The 18,579-nt window shown below is 44.9% G+C and overlaps 1 protein-coding gene across 1 annotated transcript in view; it reads right to left on the minus strand.

Moving 5' to 3' along the window:
- ahnak (AHNAK nucleoprotein) overlaps window positions 1–18,183 on the minus strand; it is a 56,591-nt gene extending 38,408 nt beyond the window's left edge. Inside the window, exon 1 of the mRNA XM_045724258.1 lies at window positions 17,872–18,183. The gene's annotated coding sequence lies outside the window, so the exon portion shown is untranslated. The remainder of the gene's footprint in view (window positions 1–17,871) is intronic.
- Between the last annotated feature and the right edge of the window lie 396 nt (window positions 18,184–18,579).

The raw sequence follows: 18,579 nt of genomic DNA on the forward strand, positions 1-18,579 counted from the left end.
TTCATAAACTATGCCCGTACTAATATTCTACTGCTCCAGGGATATCTACAGGACTAGGTCACACATCTTCAGTGTGTTCTGATTGTGTCTTCATAACAATGCAATGGACCTTTGCCTCAGAGATAATGGGCCTTCGCCTCAGAGGGAATGGACCTTCACCTCAGAGGGAATGGACCTTCACCTCAGACAGAATGGACCTTCACCTCAGAGATAATGGACCTTCACCTCAGAGTTAATGGACCTTCACCTCAGAGTTAATGGACCTTCACCCCAGACAGAATGGACCTTCACCTCAGAGATAATGGACCTTCACCTCAGAGATAATGGACCTTTACCTCAGAGATAGTGGACCTTCACCTCAGAGATAATGGACCTACACCTCAGAGATAATGGACCTTCACCTCAGAGTTAATGGACCTTCACCCCAGACAGAATGGACCTTCACCTTAGAGATAATGGACCTTCACCTCAGAGATAATGGATATTCACCTCGGAGATAATGGACCTTCACCTCAGAGATAATGGACCATCACCTCAGAGATAATGGATATTCACCTCGGAGATAATGGACCTTCACCTCAGAGATAATGGACCTTCACCTCAGAGATAATGGGCTGTGTGTTCGATTTTATACACCTGTCAGCAACGGGTGTGGCTGAAATAGACAAATTCTCTAATTTGAAGGGGTGTCCACAAACTGCTGTATATATACTGTATTAGCTCATCTGTAAAGAGTCAAGTGTGTTTTCAACACATGTAAATACTGAAAGTGGTACTGGTGGAGCACTGGGCAAAAACTGGTTGAATCAACATTGTTAATTTTCTCAGTGCCGAAAGAAATTAGAGAGAACATTGGTGATGACGTTGAATCAATGTCGAAAACTGATTGGATTTGCAAAAAGTCATCAAAGTAAGGGCATTTCGTCTTTTTTTCACCTAACTTTTAACCTAAATCCAACGACATGGTGAAATGTTTTGTTGATTTCACATTAAATTCACGTTGGTGGACAACTCAACCAAATATAAATCAAAACTAGACATTGAACTGACGTCTTTGCCCAGTGGGTAATGTGAATTATGTGGCAGACCATACCATAGCAGGCAGCCACACCATTTTAAATATGTACCACAGATCACTCAACACAACAAGAAAGACGCAATGCATGACAGCTGGGTCATTTCATTTTCCCAACGCAACACTAGTATGTTCAAACCACAACTTCAACACATCGCTGGACTATCAAATGTCATCAAAAGAGTCTCAAACAAAAACAGTCACGAGGTATTGGCCCTTCACTTAAGACTGTTCCACGTGAGGAATCAACACCTTGGCTTGTACACAGACCTCACATACCCAGATGCTGTCTGCCGTAGGCCTAGTTCTGATGTCTGCATGTGGCTGCTAATACGTTTAGCCAAGATTCACTTTCAGTTCAGGTCTATTAACATGTTAGAAACAACTAACGACTAGCCTTAGGCTAAACGTAACAGTTAGCGTCTCGCTTGAGGTTATAGTGTCTTCAGAAAGTATTCACATTCCTTGAATTTTTCCACATTTTGTTGTGTTACAACCTCAATTTAAAATGGATTTAATAGAGATTTTTTTCAGGGGGGGGTTGTCAATGGCCTACACACAATACCCCGTAATGTAAAAGTGGAATTATCTTTTTTCGAAATCAATACAAATTCATTACAAATCAAAGCTGAAATGTCTTGAGTTAATAAGTATTCAACCCCTTTGTTAAGGGTATTCAACCCCAAGCTTAAATGAGTTCAGGAGTAAAGATTTGCTTAACAAGTCACATAATAAGTTACATAGATCCTGTTAAAATAAGTGTTTAACATGATTTTGAATGACTACCGCATCTCTGTACCCCACACATACTAACCTCCCGTTATTGTATTGGTGAGAGGTTAGCATTTTTTGGGGGGGGTCTGATATTTGTGTCTCATTCATCATTATTCACAAGTCATTCAGGATTATCCGTAACCATCCACATTAATTTAGAAGTGTTTAGAAACATATACTATTCTTATATATGATGCTGGCCTTCTTGCCTTCATTTCTCAGAACAAGAATAGACTGACGAGTTTCAGAATAAAGGTATTTGTTTCTGGCCCTTTTGAGCCAGTAATTGAACCCACAAATTCTGATGCTCCAGATGCTCAACTAGTCTAAAGAAGGCCAGTTTTTTGCTTCATTAATCAGAACAACAGTTTTCAGCTGTGCTAATATCATTGCAAAAGGGTTTTCTAATAATCAATTAGCCTTTTAAAATGATAAACTTGGATTAGCTAACACAACGTGCCATTGGAACACAGGAGTTATGGTTGCTGATAATGGGCCTCTGTACGCCTATGTAGATATTCCATAACAAAATCTGCCATTTCCAGCTACAATAGTCATTTACAACATTAACAATGTCTACACTGTATTTCTGATCAATTTGATGTTATTTTAATGGACAAAAAAAATGTGCTTTTCTTTCAAAAAACAAGGGAATTGTCACGCAGCATAGAAAGATTTTTTTTGGGGGGGGGCACGAGGGGTGGTCGGCCGAGCCAAGGAGAGAGCCAGAGCCCGCCTCGGAGTCGATGGAGCAGTGTGAGGAGGGATATCGGAGAATGACTTTGGCGAGGAGTATGCTGCAGTGCAGCGTGACACCAGTCCGGTGCCATCTGTGCCAACTCCCCGCACTCGCCCTGAAGAGCCAGAGACCATCAGGGAGGCGATGGAGAAGTTGGGAGAGAGAGAGAGAGGAGAGAAACGTTATGTAGGTGTGTTCTGCACGGCATTCGACCTGAAGAGCCTGTCAGAAGTCGGGTACGTCCTGTGCCAGCTCCCCGCATCCTTCCTGAAGTGCGTGTCAACAGTCCGGTGCCACCTGTGCCGGCTCCACGCATCAGGACTCCAGTGCGCCTCCCCAGTCCGGTACGTCCTGTGCCAGCTCCCCGCACTCGCCCTGAAGTGCGTGTCAACAGTCCGGTGCCACCTGTACCGGCTCCACGCATCAGGACTCCAGTGCGCCTCCCCAGTCCGGTACGTCCTGTGCCAGCTCCCCGCACTCCCCCTGAAGTGCGTGTCAACAGTCCGGTGCCACCTGTACCGGCTCCATGCATTAGGCCTCCAGTGCGCCTCTCCAGCCCGGAGCGTCCTGTGCCGGCTCCACGCACTCGACCTGAGGAGCGTGTCATCAGTCCGGTGCAACCTGTGCTGATGCCCAGTCCAGGCACGGTGTCCAGTCCTGCTCCAAGGCCGGAGCCTTCCTCTGCGCCGATGCCCAGTCCAGGCACGGCGTTCAGCCCGGCGCCATGGCCGGATCCGGGGTCTGGGCGGGGGCGGCGACCCGCACCGGAGCCGCTACCGACACTAGTCACCCCCCCTACCCTCCCCATTTGGTTTCAGGTTTTGCGGCCAGAGTCCGCACCTTTGGGGGTGGGGTGGGGGGGGGGGGGGTACTGTCACGCCCTGACCATAGAGAGCCCTTGGTTCTCTATGGTGTTGTAGGTCAGGGCGTGACTAGGGGGTGTTCTAGTCTTTTAATTTCCATGTTGGTGCTCTTGGTATGGTTCCCAATTAGAGGCAGCTGATGTTTGTTGTCTCTAATTGGGGATCATACTTCAGGTGTCATTGTTCCCACCTGCTTTGTGGGATATTGTTTTGTGTATGAAGCACCACTACTTTCACATTTCGTTGTTGGTTTATTGTTTTGTAGAAGTTTCACTGTTTATTAAAAGATGTGGAACTCTAATCACGCTGCGCCTTGGTCCGTCTCTCATCACGTTCGTGACAGAAATTTGTAAGTGACCCCAAACTTTTGAACGGTAGTGTATATATTTGCGTATAAAAGCGTTTCCACCAACATTTCTTGCATAATTAATTTTACCAACACAAAAAGATCCCACCTTGTCTAGCATATTTAGTTTCGTCGACATTATGAAAGTTTACTGAAAAAAAGTTTTGTTTCCATCAGGCCTGTCATGACATTTTTCATCCGACATGTACTTTATATACATAAAAAGGTTGGATGGAAAACTTTGCCATTTGTCTCGACAGTAAAAGCTGAACCTTGGTACGTTGCATGACAAATGCTTTCCATCCGGCTTAGTTCACAATTCCTATCTACGTTTGAAGGTCTCCGCTTTGACTGGAAAAGGGTACTGTGAAACAAAGAAGAGTCTTTCCTCTTGAGCAGAAACACCAACTGGTGGATTGGATTCTTCAGACAGGCATGGACTAGTGACAACCTGCCCCCCACACAGACAAATTCTTTAAAGACAAGTTGTGTTTTTTGAACAACTGTCATTAGTCTGCTGCCTCCTCCCCTTGTTGTGGTATACAGCTGAACTGTTCTTTACGTCCAAGAAAATTACAGCAAATAACTGTTTACAGACTCTTTCAGTGGCAGTTGAAAAACAGAACTCAAAGTAAAAGTTTTAGTAAAGGGTGAAAAGAGGAAAATCTTTACAGGATTTTGATTTATTACTTAAAACAGGATGAACTAGTTTGAGGATCAACTCCAAACACAAACCTTTGACACATAAAACAGTTATATTTGCATTGTGTTAACAAACTGCATCTTCACTATATTTATAGTTATGTATGACTCCGGTGTTCCCCTTTGAAGTTGCAGAAGAGCAGAAACCAATTGCGTCATAGCTACATGTTGTCTATAGCAAATAGCCACCGGTGAGTAAACAAGTAAACAACAAGGAGTAAACAAGGGTCTGGTAACGGATCCAACAAGTGTTTCTCTCTTTTCAAACCCTCACTAAAAAGGTCTTTCATCACACCACCACCAAGCTAAAAACCTCTTCCTATCCTTACTGCTTTATTGTTGGCGTAGCTAGCTAGTTGGTTATTTCTGCTTGCTAAAGGGAGTGTGGGGACTAGAATATTGATTGTACCCATGGGTGTACTGTCAAATTTTCGTAATCTTATGGGCTTTTCCCCGTTCTAGTCAGTCAAACAAATAGATTGATTTCTATGTGCCTCCAGTCTTACCACCATCTCAGTGCTAGCTTGCTTGCTAAGGGAATGGAGAAACGGGCTAGGCTACGAGTCCCACCTCAGGCAGTGCTAGCTTACTTGCTAAGGAATCTGCGCAACGGGCTAGGCTACGAGTCCCACCTCAGGCAGTGCTAGCTTGCTTGCTAAGGGATCGGCGCAACGGGCTAGGCTACGAGTCCCATCTCAGGCAGTGCTAGCTTACTTGCTAAGGGATTGGAGAAACGGGCTAGGCTACGAGTCCCACCTCAGGCAGTGCTAGCTTACTTGCTAAGGGATTGGAGAAACGGGCTAGGCTACGAGTCCCACCTCAGGCAGTGCTAGCTTACTTGCTAAGGGATCGGAGAAACGGGCTAGGCTACGAGTCCCATCTCAGGCAGTGCTAGCTTACTTGCTAAGGGATTGGAGAAACGGGCTAGGCTACGAGTCCCACCTCAGGCAGTGCTAGCTTGCTTGCTAAGGGATCGGAAAAACGGGCTAGGCTACAAGTCCCACCTCAGGCAGTGCTAGCTTACTTGCTAAGGGATCGGAGAAACGGGCTAGGCTACAAGTCCCACCTCAGGCAGTGCTAGATTTTTTACATTTACATCATTTATCAGACTCTCTTGTCCAGAGAGACTTACAGTCGTGAGTCATTTATCAGACGCTCTTATCCAGAGAGACTTACAGTAGAGTCATTTATCAGACTCTCTGATCCAGACAGACTTACAGTAGTGGGGGCAACAGGCTAAACGGCTGGGTGCTGGGCGGTGCAGTGCTGTGCTACGAGGCTGGGCCCCACCTTGCCTCAAGTCCTGTCTCAGTGAAGGTTGTTTAATTGCTAAGAGCTTGTAGCAACAGGCTACAGGGCTAGACACCCTAGCCTCTCAGCGCTGGCTAGGTTGCTAAGAGAGCAACCAATGGGCTAGGCAACAGGTCTGGGTGTTGTGTTGTGCTCTACAGGGCTGAGCAGGCCCGACTCTGGGGTGGGTGCTGTGCTCTACAGGGCTGAACAGGCCCTACTCTGGGGTGGGTGTTGTGCTCTACAGGGCTGAGCAGGCCCCACTCTGGGCTGGGTGCTGTGCTCTACAGGGCTGAGCAGGCCCCACTCTGGGCTGGGTGCTGTGCTCTACAGGGCTGAGCAGGCCCCACTCTGGGCTGGCTGCTGTGCTCTACAGGGCTGAGCAGGCCCCACTCTGGGCTATGTGCTGTGCTCTACAGGGCTAAGCAGGCCCCACTCTGGGCTGGGTGCTGTGCTCTACAGGGCTGAGCAGGCCCCACTCTGGGCTGGCTGCTGTGCTCTACAGGGCTGAGCAGGCCCCACTCTGGACTGGGTGCTGTGCTCTACAGGGCTGAGCAGGCCCCACTCTGGGCTGGGTGTTGTGCTCTACAGGGCTGAACAGGCCCCACTCTGGGCAGGGTGTTGTGCTCTACAGGGCTGAACAGGCCCCACTCTGGGCTATGTGCTGTGCTCTACAAGGCTGAGCAGGCCCCACTCTGGGGTGGGTGCTATGCTCTACAGGGCTGAGCAGGCCCCACTCTGGGCTGGGTGCTGTGCTCTACAGGGCTGAGCAGGCCCCACTCTGGGCTGGGTGCTGTGCTCTACAGGGCTGAGCAGGCCCCACCCTGGGCTGGCTGCTGTGCTCTACAGGGCTGAGCAGGCCCCACTCTGGGCTGGCTGCTGTGCTCTACAGGGCTGAGCAGGCCCCACTCTGGGCTATGTGCTGTGCTCTACAGGGCTAAGCAGGCCCCACTCTGGGCTGGGTGCTGTGCTCTACAGGGCTGAGCAGGCCCCACTCTGGGCTGGGTGTTGTGCTCTACAGGGCTGAGCAGGCCCCACTCTGGGCTGGCTGCTGTGCTCTACAGGGCTGAGCAGGCCCCACTCTGGACTGGGTGCTGTGCTCTACATGGCTGAGCAGGCCCCACTCTGGGCTGGGTGCTGTGCTCTACAGGGCTGAGCAGGCCCCACTCTGGGCTGGCTGCTGTGCTCTACAGGGCTGAGCAGGCCCCACTCTGGGCTATGTGCTGTGCTCTACAGGGCTAAGCAGGCCCCACTCTGGGCTGGGTGCTGTGCTCTACAGGGCTGAGCAGGCCCCACTCTGGGGTGGGTGCTATGCTCTACAGGGCTGAGCAGGCCCCACTCTGGGCTGGGTGCTGTACTCTACAGGGCTGAACAGGCCCCACCCTGTGCTCCAGTCTCACACATTACTTGATAGCGCTGTCAGGCCAGCTGGAACGGAGCCCAGTGTCTCCTCTGTATCTCTCCCACAGCGACTAACTCCAAAGAAATGACCTCCACTCACTCTACCAAGCCTCTCTCTGTGTGCTGCCTGCAAACCCAGAGTATGTCAGCACAGGGTCCAGCCACAAAACAAAATCACTTTTCTTTCTTCATTTGGTTGCGTCATGTTAGGCAACTACAATCATCATCACTGAATGGATCTCTGTACCTGATTGTGCCAAGGAGCCTTATAGACTCTCCAGTTTGGTAAACACCTAGAGAGTTAGTCTTGTATCTGATAAATACCTAGAGAGTTAGTCTTGTATCTGGTAAATACCTAGAGAGTTAGTCTTGTATCTGATAAATACCTAGAGAGTTAGTCTTGTATCTGGTAAACACCTAGAGAGTTAGTCTTGTATCTGGTAAATACCTAGAGAGTTAGTCTTGTATCTGGTAAATACCTAGAGAGTTAGTCTTGTATCTGGTAAATACCTAGAGAGTTAGTCTTGCATCTCGTGAATACCTAGAGAGTTAGTCTTGTATCTGGTAAACACCTAGAGAGTTAGTCTTGTATCTGGTAAATACCTAGAGAGTTAGTCTTGTATCTGGTAAATACCTAGAGAGTTAGTCTTGTATCTGGTAAACACCTAGAGAGTTAGTCTTGTATCTGGTAAATACCTAGAGAGTTAGTCTTGTATCTGGTAAATACCTAGAGATTTAGTCTTGTATCTGAAAGGATCTGTCAGTGAATTAAGTTGATTGATTGAAGACAACGATCAAGAATAGATAGCAAAGTGATCGTGATAAAGAACACTAATCATCAAACAATGAAATACTGGTGAGTGGCAAGATTTGGTTAAGGATCAATGGGCTCTGGTCTAAAGTAGTGCACTATGAAGGGCATAGGGTGCCATTTGGGACGCACTCCTAAGCTAAGGAGAATAGACATACTGAATTATCCCAATGCTATAAAACAGAATTGTCTCAATGTTTTGCTCCTCCCTTTGTTGTGGGGAGTAGTTGTCAGCAATGGGGTGAGAAAGGGGTGAGAAAGGGGTGAGAAAGCAACATTTGTTACCACTAACTGACCTGACTGGTTTACAGACCAGAGAGAAAGAGAGTGCGAGAGAGAGAGAGAGTGCGAGAGAGAGTGCGAAAGTGCGAGAGAGAGTGAGTGCGAGAGAGAGAGAGTGCGAGAGAGAGTGAGTGCGAGAGAGAGAGAGAGAGTGCGAGAGAGAGAGAGTGCGAGAGAGAGAGAGTGCGAGAGAGAGTGCGATAGAGAGAGAGAGAGCGAGAGAGAGTGCGAGAGAGAGAGAGAGTGCGAGAGATAGAGAGAGTGCGAGAGATAGAGAGAGTGCGAGAGATAGAGAGTGCGAGAGAGCGAGAGAGAGAGAGAGAGGTTTTGCGTAAGCAAACATGAAAATGTTGTAGATTGACAGAGGCAAATGTGATTCTTCTACAGCGCATGGTGTGTAAAACCTCAAATCATAGAGCATAACATTGATCAATAACTGAACTAGAAATTATTATTTCATTGATTTGGAATAAATCCTTTTATTGAAATGATTTACATTTTGTTTCCAACGCTCATCAAAATACATCAACAGATAAGGACTGCATACAAGTATTGTGTTATTTACTAAGTAGGATGTTGTTGTCTGACCCAAAGTGACAGGAACACTGTTTATTGTTTGTTGTGAATGTCACCAGTGGCTAATGGTAATCACACCCTCCATTTAAATCTTAATGGTAATTACACACTTCTATTTAAATCTTAATGGTAATTACACACCCCCAATAAAATCTTAATGGTAATTGCAGGCTAATATCACACCTCCATATAAATCTTAAAGGAGTGGTTTCCCCTGGAGCTTTGGAAATCAACATTTAAAACCTGAAACTATGAGATTCTATAGTTATTGTTGACATGAGTCATTATAATGTTTTCCAGTGACATGACATATTGATAGATAGTGTGTAACTCACCTGTAACCTTTTGACTGTTTGCAACTTTAAAACTTTCTGCACATTCCATAGGCTACTGGTTTTATTTCAGCGTTGAAGAACAGCTGTGGTTGGAAACAAATGGCTTTTAACAAGTAAAGACAAGTGCTGAGACGGAGGTAGAGAAATTACAGTTTAAAAAACACATGTGAGCCTGTATATGTTGCCAGCCAGAAAACATTGTGGCAGTGCATTATGCGCACTGCCACCCGGACATTTAGGCACTCCACTCCGAGTGCATCTCAGTGCTGGCGTCACTACCGACCCTGGTATACCCGGACCAATTTTGAAAACTCAATGCCCCCTTTGCTAAAAATATTTTCAGAATACTCTAAAATCTCAGGACATAAAATGGAACGTGGAGGGAAAAAAAAGAAATAATGACAATAGGAAAAAGATTAACTCATGATCTAAATCAATGCTTTAAGTGGACCACTAAAAATATCAAATACTTAGGAGGCTTATATAAATATAACTTTATCCCATTACTCAACAAAATGAAAGAAGATTTAATTAAATGGAATAATCTTCCCATAAATCTTACAGGTACAATTAAACCTCTTGAGAACGGCATGGCTCCAAAAGTTTTTAGATTTATTCTCGGTAATACCAATTACCCCATCCGAAGACATTATGATAAAAAGTATACTCGGTCATAACAAACTTTATATGGGCAAATAAAACTCATGGAATAAAAAGGACATTTTTACATCTTCCTATGTCTGAGGTGGTTTAAACCTTCCAGACTTGAAATTGTATCTGCTCACCACCCAAGGCTTTAACTTGCGAAACATAGTTAGTTAAATGCACTAAAGAGGAAAAATGGGTACACTTGTCTATTTTTAAATGATAAAGCTAAGAACATTACCAACTTCAAATGAAACATATTCTACAATAACCAATATCACTCCCTAAAAACACAAGCCTATGGAACAATCCTTGGATAGCTTTTGTGAATTCGCCGATAAATTGGCATATAAATGGGAAATACATTGATTTCCATGACAGAATAAAATAAAACTATTTTGGACTGACCAAAATACGGAGTGTACAAAACATTAGGAACATGACATTAGGAGGGGTAAAATGTCACCGGAGGAGATGGAGGATAAAAAAAAAAAAAGGATTTACTTCAGATACCGAACAAGGCCCAAATCCCCGTCATTCGCATGAAGGAGAGACAGAGATATAGGGGTCGTAGGTCGGGGTGCCTTGTAAGAATCCGACAGCGAGTGGGTGACCCGCCTCTACCATCCGTCCTATTAGCCAACGTGCAATCATTGGATAATAAACTGGATGATCTCTGCTCGATACTATCCTACCAACGGGACATTAAAAACAGTAATATCTTATTTTTCACAGAGTCATGGCTGAACGAGGAGGCAGCGCTCCTAGTGGCCAGGGACTTTTATGCAGAGAAACTTAAATAAGTTTTACCCTATTTCTACCAGTACGTTACATGTGCAACCAGAGGAGAAAAAAACTCTAGACCACCTTTACTCCACACACAGAGACACGTACAAAGCTCTCCCTCAACCCTCCAATTGGCAAATCTGACCATAACTCTATACTCCTGATTCCTGCTTACAAGCAAAAACTAAAGCAGGAAGTACCAGTGGCTCGCTTAATACAGAAGTCGTCAGATGACGCAGATGCTAAGCTACAGGACTGTTTGCTAGCACAGACTGGAATATATTCCGGGATTCTTCCAGATCACATTGAGAAGTACACCACATCAGTCACTGGCTTCATCAATAAGCGCATTGATGATGTTGCCCCCAGTGACCATACATACATACCCCAACCAGAAGCCATGGATTACAGGCAACATTCGCACTGAGCTAAAGGGTAGTGCTACCGCTTTCAAGAAGCGGGACTCTAACCCGGATGCTTATAAGAAATCCTGCAATGCCCCCGACGATCCATCAAACAGGCAAAGCATCAATACAGGACTAAGATTGAATCTTACTACACCGGCTCCAACGCTCGTCGGATGTGGCAGGGCTTGGAAACTATTACGAACTACAAAGGGAAGCACAGCTGCGAGCTGCCCAGTGACACAAGCCTACCAGACCAGCTAAATTACTTCTATGCACACTTCGAGGCAAGCAACACTGAAGAGTGCATGAGAGCACCAGCAGTTCCGGACGACTGTGTGATCACAGTCTCCATAGCCGAAGTGAGTAAGACATTTAAACAGGTCAACATTCACAAGGCCGCAGGGCCAGACAGATTACCAGGACGTGTACTCCGAGCACGCGCTGACAAAGCATCTTCACTGACATTTTCAACCTGCCCCTGACCTAGTCTGTAATACCAACATGTTTCATGCAGACCACCATAGTCCCTGTGCCCAAGAACAACAAGGTAACCTGCCTAAATGACTACCGACCCGTAGCACTCACGCCTGTAGCCATGAAGTGCATTGAAAGGCTGTTCATGGCTCACATCAACACCATTATCTAAAAAAAAACCTAGACCCACTCCAATTTGCATACCGCATCAACAGATCCACAGATGATGCAATCTCTACTGCACTCCACACTGCCCTTTCCCACTTGGACAAGAACACAGCTCAGCATTCAACACCACCAAAACTGCTCTAAAACCCTCTGCAACTGGATGATGGGCTTCCTGATGAGCCACACCCAGGTGGTAAGGGTAGGTAACAACACATCTGCCAAGCTGATCCTCAACACGGTGGCCCCTCAGAGGTGCATGCTCAGTCCCCTCCTGTACTCCCTGTTCACCCATGACCACATGGCCAATCACGACTCCAACACCATCATTAAGTTTGCCGATGACACAACAGTGGTAGGCCTGATCACTGACAACAATGAGACAGCCTACAGGGAGGAGGTCAGAGACCTGGCAGTGTGGTGCCAGGATAACAACCTCTCCCTCAATGTGATCAAAACAAAGGAGATGATCGTGGGCCACAGGAAAAGGAAGGCCGAGCACGCGCCCATTCTCATTGACGGGGCTGTAGTGGAGCAGGTTGAGAGCTTCAAGTTCCTTGGTGTCCACATCACCAACAAACTGTCATGGTCCAAACACACCAAGACAGTCGTGAAGAGGGCACGACAATGCCTATTCCCTCTCAGGAGACTGAGGGGAGGTAAGTGGGAAGGGGCAGGAGGGATGGGGAGGAGGGAGGGATAGGCAGGTAGGGCTGAGGAGGGAGTGGCTCTCTGGAAATCTGTGTACAATCACTCAGTCTGAAAGAGGTATTTTTAAAGAATTATTGTCATGAACATTGCTACAGTTCATTATGGCAAAATACACTACATGACCAAAAGTATGTGTACACCTGCTCGACAAACATCTCATTCCAAAATCATGGGCATTCATATGGAGTTGGTCCCCCCTTTGCTGCTATAACAACCTCCACTCTTCTGGGAAGGCTTTCCACTAGATGTTGGAACATTGGTGCAGGGACTTGCTTCCATTCAGCCACAAGCATTAGTGAGGTCAGGCACTGATGTTGGGCGACTAGGCCTGGCTCATAGTCGGCATTCCAATTCATCCCAAAGGTGTTCGATGGGGCTGAGGTAAGGGCTCTGTGCAGGCCAGTTAAGTTGTTCCACACCGAACTTGACAAACCATTTTTTATGGACCTTGCTTTGTGCAAGGCGGCACTGTCATGCTGAAACAGGAAAAGGCCATCCCCAAACTGTTGCCACAATGTTGGAAGTGCAGAATCATCTAGAATGTCATTGTATGCTGTACCGTTAAGATTTCCCTTCACTGGAACTAAGGGACCTAGCCTGAATCAAGAAAAACAGCCTCATACCATTATTCCTCTTCCACCAACCTTTACAGTTGGCACTATGCATTCTGGCAGGTAGCGTTCTCCTGCCATCCGTCAAACCCAGACTCATCTGTTTAACTGCCAGATGGTAAAGCGTGATTCATCGCTCCCGAGAACATGTTTCCACTGCTCCAGAGTCCACTCCATTCTGGCCAACACTTGTGCATAGTAATCTTAGGCTTGTGTGCGGCTGCTCAGCCATGGAAACCCATTTCATGAAGCTCCAGACAAACAGTTATTGTGCTGACGTTACTTCCAGAGGCAGTTTGGAACTCGGTAGTGAGTGTTCCAACCGAGGATAGGTGATTTCTTCGTGCTGCGCGCTTCAGTACTCGCCGGTCCCGTTCTGTGAGCTTGTGTGGCCTACCACTTTGCGGCTGAGCCGTTGTTGCTCCTAGACGTTTCCACTTCACAATAACCACACTTACATTTGAACTGACTTGTTCAAATGTAAGTGTCTTACAAGCCGAACTGACTTGTTGGAAAGGTGGCATCCTATGACGGTGCCACCTTGAAAGTCACTGAGCTCTTCAGTAAGGCCATTCTACTGCCAATGTTTGTCAATGAAGACTCAGAGAAATAAGCTTTTTTGTGCATATGGAACATTTTCTGGGATCGTTTATTTCAGCTCATGAAACATGGGACCAACACTTTACATGTTGCGTTTATATTTTTGTTCAGTGTACTCTTGTATATACAGTGTAAGTCCATGAGTCAAGAGATATTTTTTTAAGATGGGTTTACAGTTACACAGAGGGGGAGGAAAACCCCCACAATATTGGAGCATTAGTCAACAATTTCCCAAGTTGGGATCAATAATGTATTGCTGTACTACTTCTACTCCATATTTCACCAATTCAGATTTTTTTTATTACAGACTGCTTCAGGGCACCAGGTGTGAAATCTATGTGATAAATAAAATAAATGACTTAAATGTCTGAAATGATCTACAATTAAAACACTCAGGGAACAATCACACACAGAGATGAATACAAGTGTCAAAATAAAATCTCTCTCTCTCACACAATTCAATTTCAATTTAAAGGGCTTTATTGGCATGGGAAACATATGTTTACATTGCCAAAGCAAGTGAAGTAGATAATAAACAAAAGTGAAATAAACAATAAAAAGTAACAGTAAACATTACACTCACAAAATAATAAAGACCTTTCAAATGTCATATCATGTCTATATACAGTGTTGTAATGATGTGCAAATAGTTAAAGTACAAAAGAGAAAATAAATAAACATTAACATAGGTTTTATTTACAATGGCGTTGGTTATTCACTGGTTGTCCTTTTCTTGTGGCAACAGGTCACAAATCTTGCTGCTGTGATGGCACACTGCGGTATTTCACCCAGTAGATATAGGAGTTTATCAAAATTGGGTTTGTTTTCGAATTCTTTGTGGGTCTGTGTAATCTGAGGGAAATATGTGTCTCTAATACGGTCATACATTTGGCAGGAGGTTAGGAAGTGCAGCTCAGTTTCCACCTCATTTTGTGGGCAGTGTGCACATAGCCTGTCTTCTCTTGAGAGCCAGGTCTGCCTACGGCAGCCTTTCTCAATAGCAAAGCTGTGCTCACTGAGTCTGTACATAGTCAAAGCTTTCCTTAAGGGTAGGTCAGTCACAGTGGTCAGGTATTCTGCCACTTTGTACTCTCTGTTTAGGGCCAAATAGCATTCTAGTTTGCTCTGTTTTTTTGTTAATTCTTTCCAATGTGTCAAGTAATTATCTTTTTGTTTTCTCTCTCTCTCTCTCTCTCTCCCTCTTTCCCCCCTCTCTCCCGTCTCTCTCTCTCTCTCCCTCTCTCCCCCTCTCTTGCCCTCTCTCTCTCCCTCTCTCTCTCCCTCTCCTCTCTCTCGCCCTCTCTCCCCCTCTCTCTCCCTCTCTCCCCCTCTCTCCCTCTCTCGCCCTCTCTCCCCCCTCTCTCTCCCTCTCCCCTCTCTCTCCCTCTCTCCACTCTCCCTCTCTCTCTCTCCTCCTCTCTCGAATGGGCCTGTGATGAGGAAATGAAAAAAAGGAAGTGTGCGAGAGTCTGGGCTTTTTCCATCTCACACTGGCACAGTGAGAATGCCACTCCTCTCCACTGCTATCAACAGTTGGCAGGGGAAAGCTGTGGTGGCAGGTTTGGTGGAATACAATGATGAGTGTTCTATGAATTCCATGTCCACTGGATTGATAGATCACATGAGTAAATAACAATGTCAGGGGGTTGTCAAGAAAGGCTCTGTTCTGAATATGAAGTTTTCTTCAATTATGACTTACTTTATTCCAGTCCATATTTGACACTTACTATATTCTCTGTTTTGAACAAGCACTACCAAGTCAAATGAACTGTTCAAAACTCTGAATACAGACATAGGCTATACTTTTACATACCATCACAATAATAACAAAGTTTACATTTAAAGGTCTAGTACAGTCAAAAACGTGATTTGCCTGTGTTGCCATACTATGAGGTTGGAATAATATTGTGAATTTGTGAAAATGGTGAAACAGCCCTTTTAGTGTTAGAGCTGTTTGAAAAGATTGCCTGAAATTACAGCCTATTTTGTTGGGATGGCATTTTGGCCTGCCAGGTGACATCACCAGGCTGTAAATCAGTTAAGAGAGTTCCACATTTCTCTTGTCAATAACAGCTAGTTTTCAGTTTCCCCCTCCCCACTCAGACCACTCCCAGACGGACCTTGCAAAAGTCTTGCTTGAGAAATTGCTTGTGCTATCTAAAATCACAGTGAAATATATTTTCCATAACAAAAAATATAGTATTTTCAGCTGTTTTAAGCTCGTGTACAAAACCTAAAGACACAAAAACAAAACTTAAGAACTGGAAGCATAGAAATAGCACACATAGAACAGATCTACAGTTGTTAGACTTGCTTTCAAGTTGAATTATAAAAATAAAAAAATGTTTTATTTAAGTCGGTTAAGAACAAATTCTTTTTTACAATGACAGCCTACCGGGGAAGAGTCTGGTTCAGTGGCAGAATAACAGCTTTTTACCTTGTCAGCTGAGGGATTCGACCCAGCAACCTTTCCAGTTACTGGCACAACGCTCTAACCACTAGGCTACCTGCCGCCCCAATGACAGATCTACAGCACACATTTCTATGTGAATTTGGTAGGGTTGCCCAAAAAGTTACATATTGCTACTTTAATTAAGCATGACTTGACCGATCATACAGCCCATTGCTAATAGCAGCTCCCACTAGCCATCACTTCGACAGGAACAATTGGAGAAGGCTAGACTTTTACAGCTTTAAGGCATTCAGTGTGAGCTCGCTGGCTCTAGTGGCCGCCTAAAGCCAGTGTTCTCTGGGAGAGCGGAATTATTTTCCTTGCTGTTTCACAGAAGAACGTCGGCCAGGGTGTGGCAGAAGGGGGAAGGGAGAGCTTTAAAAATATGAATTTCCACACAACTCTACAAAGCATAATGTTTGAGGGATCAATTTCGCTATGTCTCTATCTATTTGTCTATTGTGATGAAGAAATAAACAGAATGTGTATGTTTTGTTTGATCATAACTCTTCAAGGTTAATACACGCCTGAAGTTACAACAGCGTAGCTGTTCTGTTATTGAAACACATTCTGTATCTTCGTTTCTGAGCTCGATAAAAAATTTAAAAAAAACGATTTCTCTATGTGCTGCAGAAGTCTTGATTATTTTCCCCTCTTTTCCTCAGACCTGGTTTCAATTAGTAAGTATTTCCTAACCACTACATTCCATTACCATACCCCACCCACCCTCCTAAATTCTCTCTCTCCACCCTTACTAGAATCCCAGGATAAAACGAATTGAGTTAAAACTGCGAGCGAGGAGAAAGTCCGTAGAAGTCCACCCATGTCAACACGTTAAACAGATAAAACGTTTTTTTGTTGCTAAATTTGAAATGTACCGTTTTTTTTAATACTATATTAAACCCGTTACTATATTATACTCTGAAAACCGTTGGTTTCGTTAAGATGGGTTATAAGATGCTGTTCTAAGACTTCTTTCTGTACATTATTGTTTTCTCTCTCTCTCTTCCCTGGGTTCGCCTCCCTGAACCAGAAGCAGGAGGGAGGTGAAGGACTTGTAAGAGAGTAGAATCCACCCAAGTCTGTAGGCTATCTTAAAACGCTTTATGGGGACCTGCCTCTACTGATCTTCTTAGCAAATAATTACTCATACTCACACAAACACTCGACTTGATAGATTAGAGGCAAATAGAACAAATATAATTTAACTTGACAGGTTTTTCATCAATGATGATGTTTGGGCGGTTTCTTTAAACAACTTTCTTTTTTTCTTTAATGCGTGCAGGGCAGGGTTGGAATAGGAGGATCAATATCCACGTTGCTGAGATGAAATCACAACCGGACTAGGCTATAAATCTGCATGGGTTTTTAAAACGTTCTTATGTTATAACACATCCCCGGGAAACTTAAGTTAGTCTGGCATGTAAGTCTTTCATGTGAGTGGCGTCGCTTTATATACCCCAGGCAGCTTTATTTTGTGCACGGTAACAGAGAGTGAATAAAGAAGTGAGACCCATGTCCCCGTTCATGTGGGTGCGGACACACACCCACTTCATCTCGTGTTCTAAATTACAGAACTTTGAACGAGAAAACAAAGTAACACCATGGGCACCACCCTTCCTCTCAGTTACTGTGATGAAAGAACGTGTCATTCTTATTTTCAAAAATGTTATGTAAATTAACCTTAAACAGCACGAGTGCCACGTCATTTAAACATATGCATTAGAACTTTTGGGAGTTTACCAGATATGATACCATCACCATTATAAACTCTTAAAATAATCTAAATTAAAATTGTGATGACAAAAGTAAATTGTTGTTTTTACCTGAGCAGTCTGAGCTGCAACAACTTCAACACAGCAACTTGAGCATCTTTGGCAGTGTTCTCTTCCCCTCCTGCTGTCCCAGCAGTCGATAAAAGCACGTCTTCTTCTTCCCAATCAAAAGTTCTTTCTCACTTCTAGAATACTTGTCTTTCTCTATCAACCCGAGTCTCCCTCCGTTTCCAGGGCGTTTTTCTCTCTCCCCTCCCTTCTCACTCTCTCCCCTTAGAGAGTGCGTGTTGCCTTTTTTTCTAGTCTGCGTGGCTGTTACTCCGGGCGATGCAGAATGGTTGGACATGCGAAAGGGTAGGTCTACTGGTCTTGGATAAAGGGAGGAATAGAAGGCGGGAGGTAACGGGAGGTGTTGAAGGGAGTGGCCGTAGTCTCCCTTTCTGTCTCTGCCCATCCAATGCAACTTGACTCAGGGGGACATAACATAGTAAACAAAATCCGGGAAATTCAAATTATACTGAACAAAAATACAAACGCAACATGCAACAATTTCACGATTTTATTGAGTTACAGTTCATATATGGAAATAAATCAATTGAAATTAATTAATTGGGTCCTAATCTATGGATTTCTTATGACTAGGCAGGGGTGAAACCATTGGTGGGCCTTGGAGGGCATAGGCCCACCCACTTGGTGTAACCGATGTGAAATGGATAGTTAGTTAGCAGTGGTGCACGCTAATAGCGGTTCAATCGGGTG

This window comes from Salmo salar, chromosome ssa09 (assembly GCF_905237065.1).
Source record: "Salmo salar chromosome ssa09, Ssal_v3.1, whole genome shotgun sequence".
NCBI classification, from domain to species: Eukaryota; Metazoa; Chordata; class Actinopteri; order Salmoniformes; family Salmonidae; genus Salmo; species Salmo salar.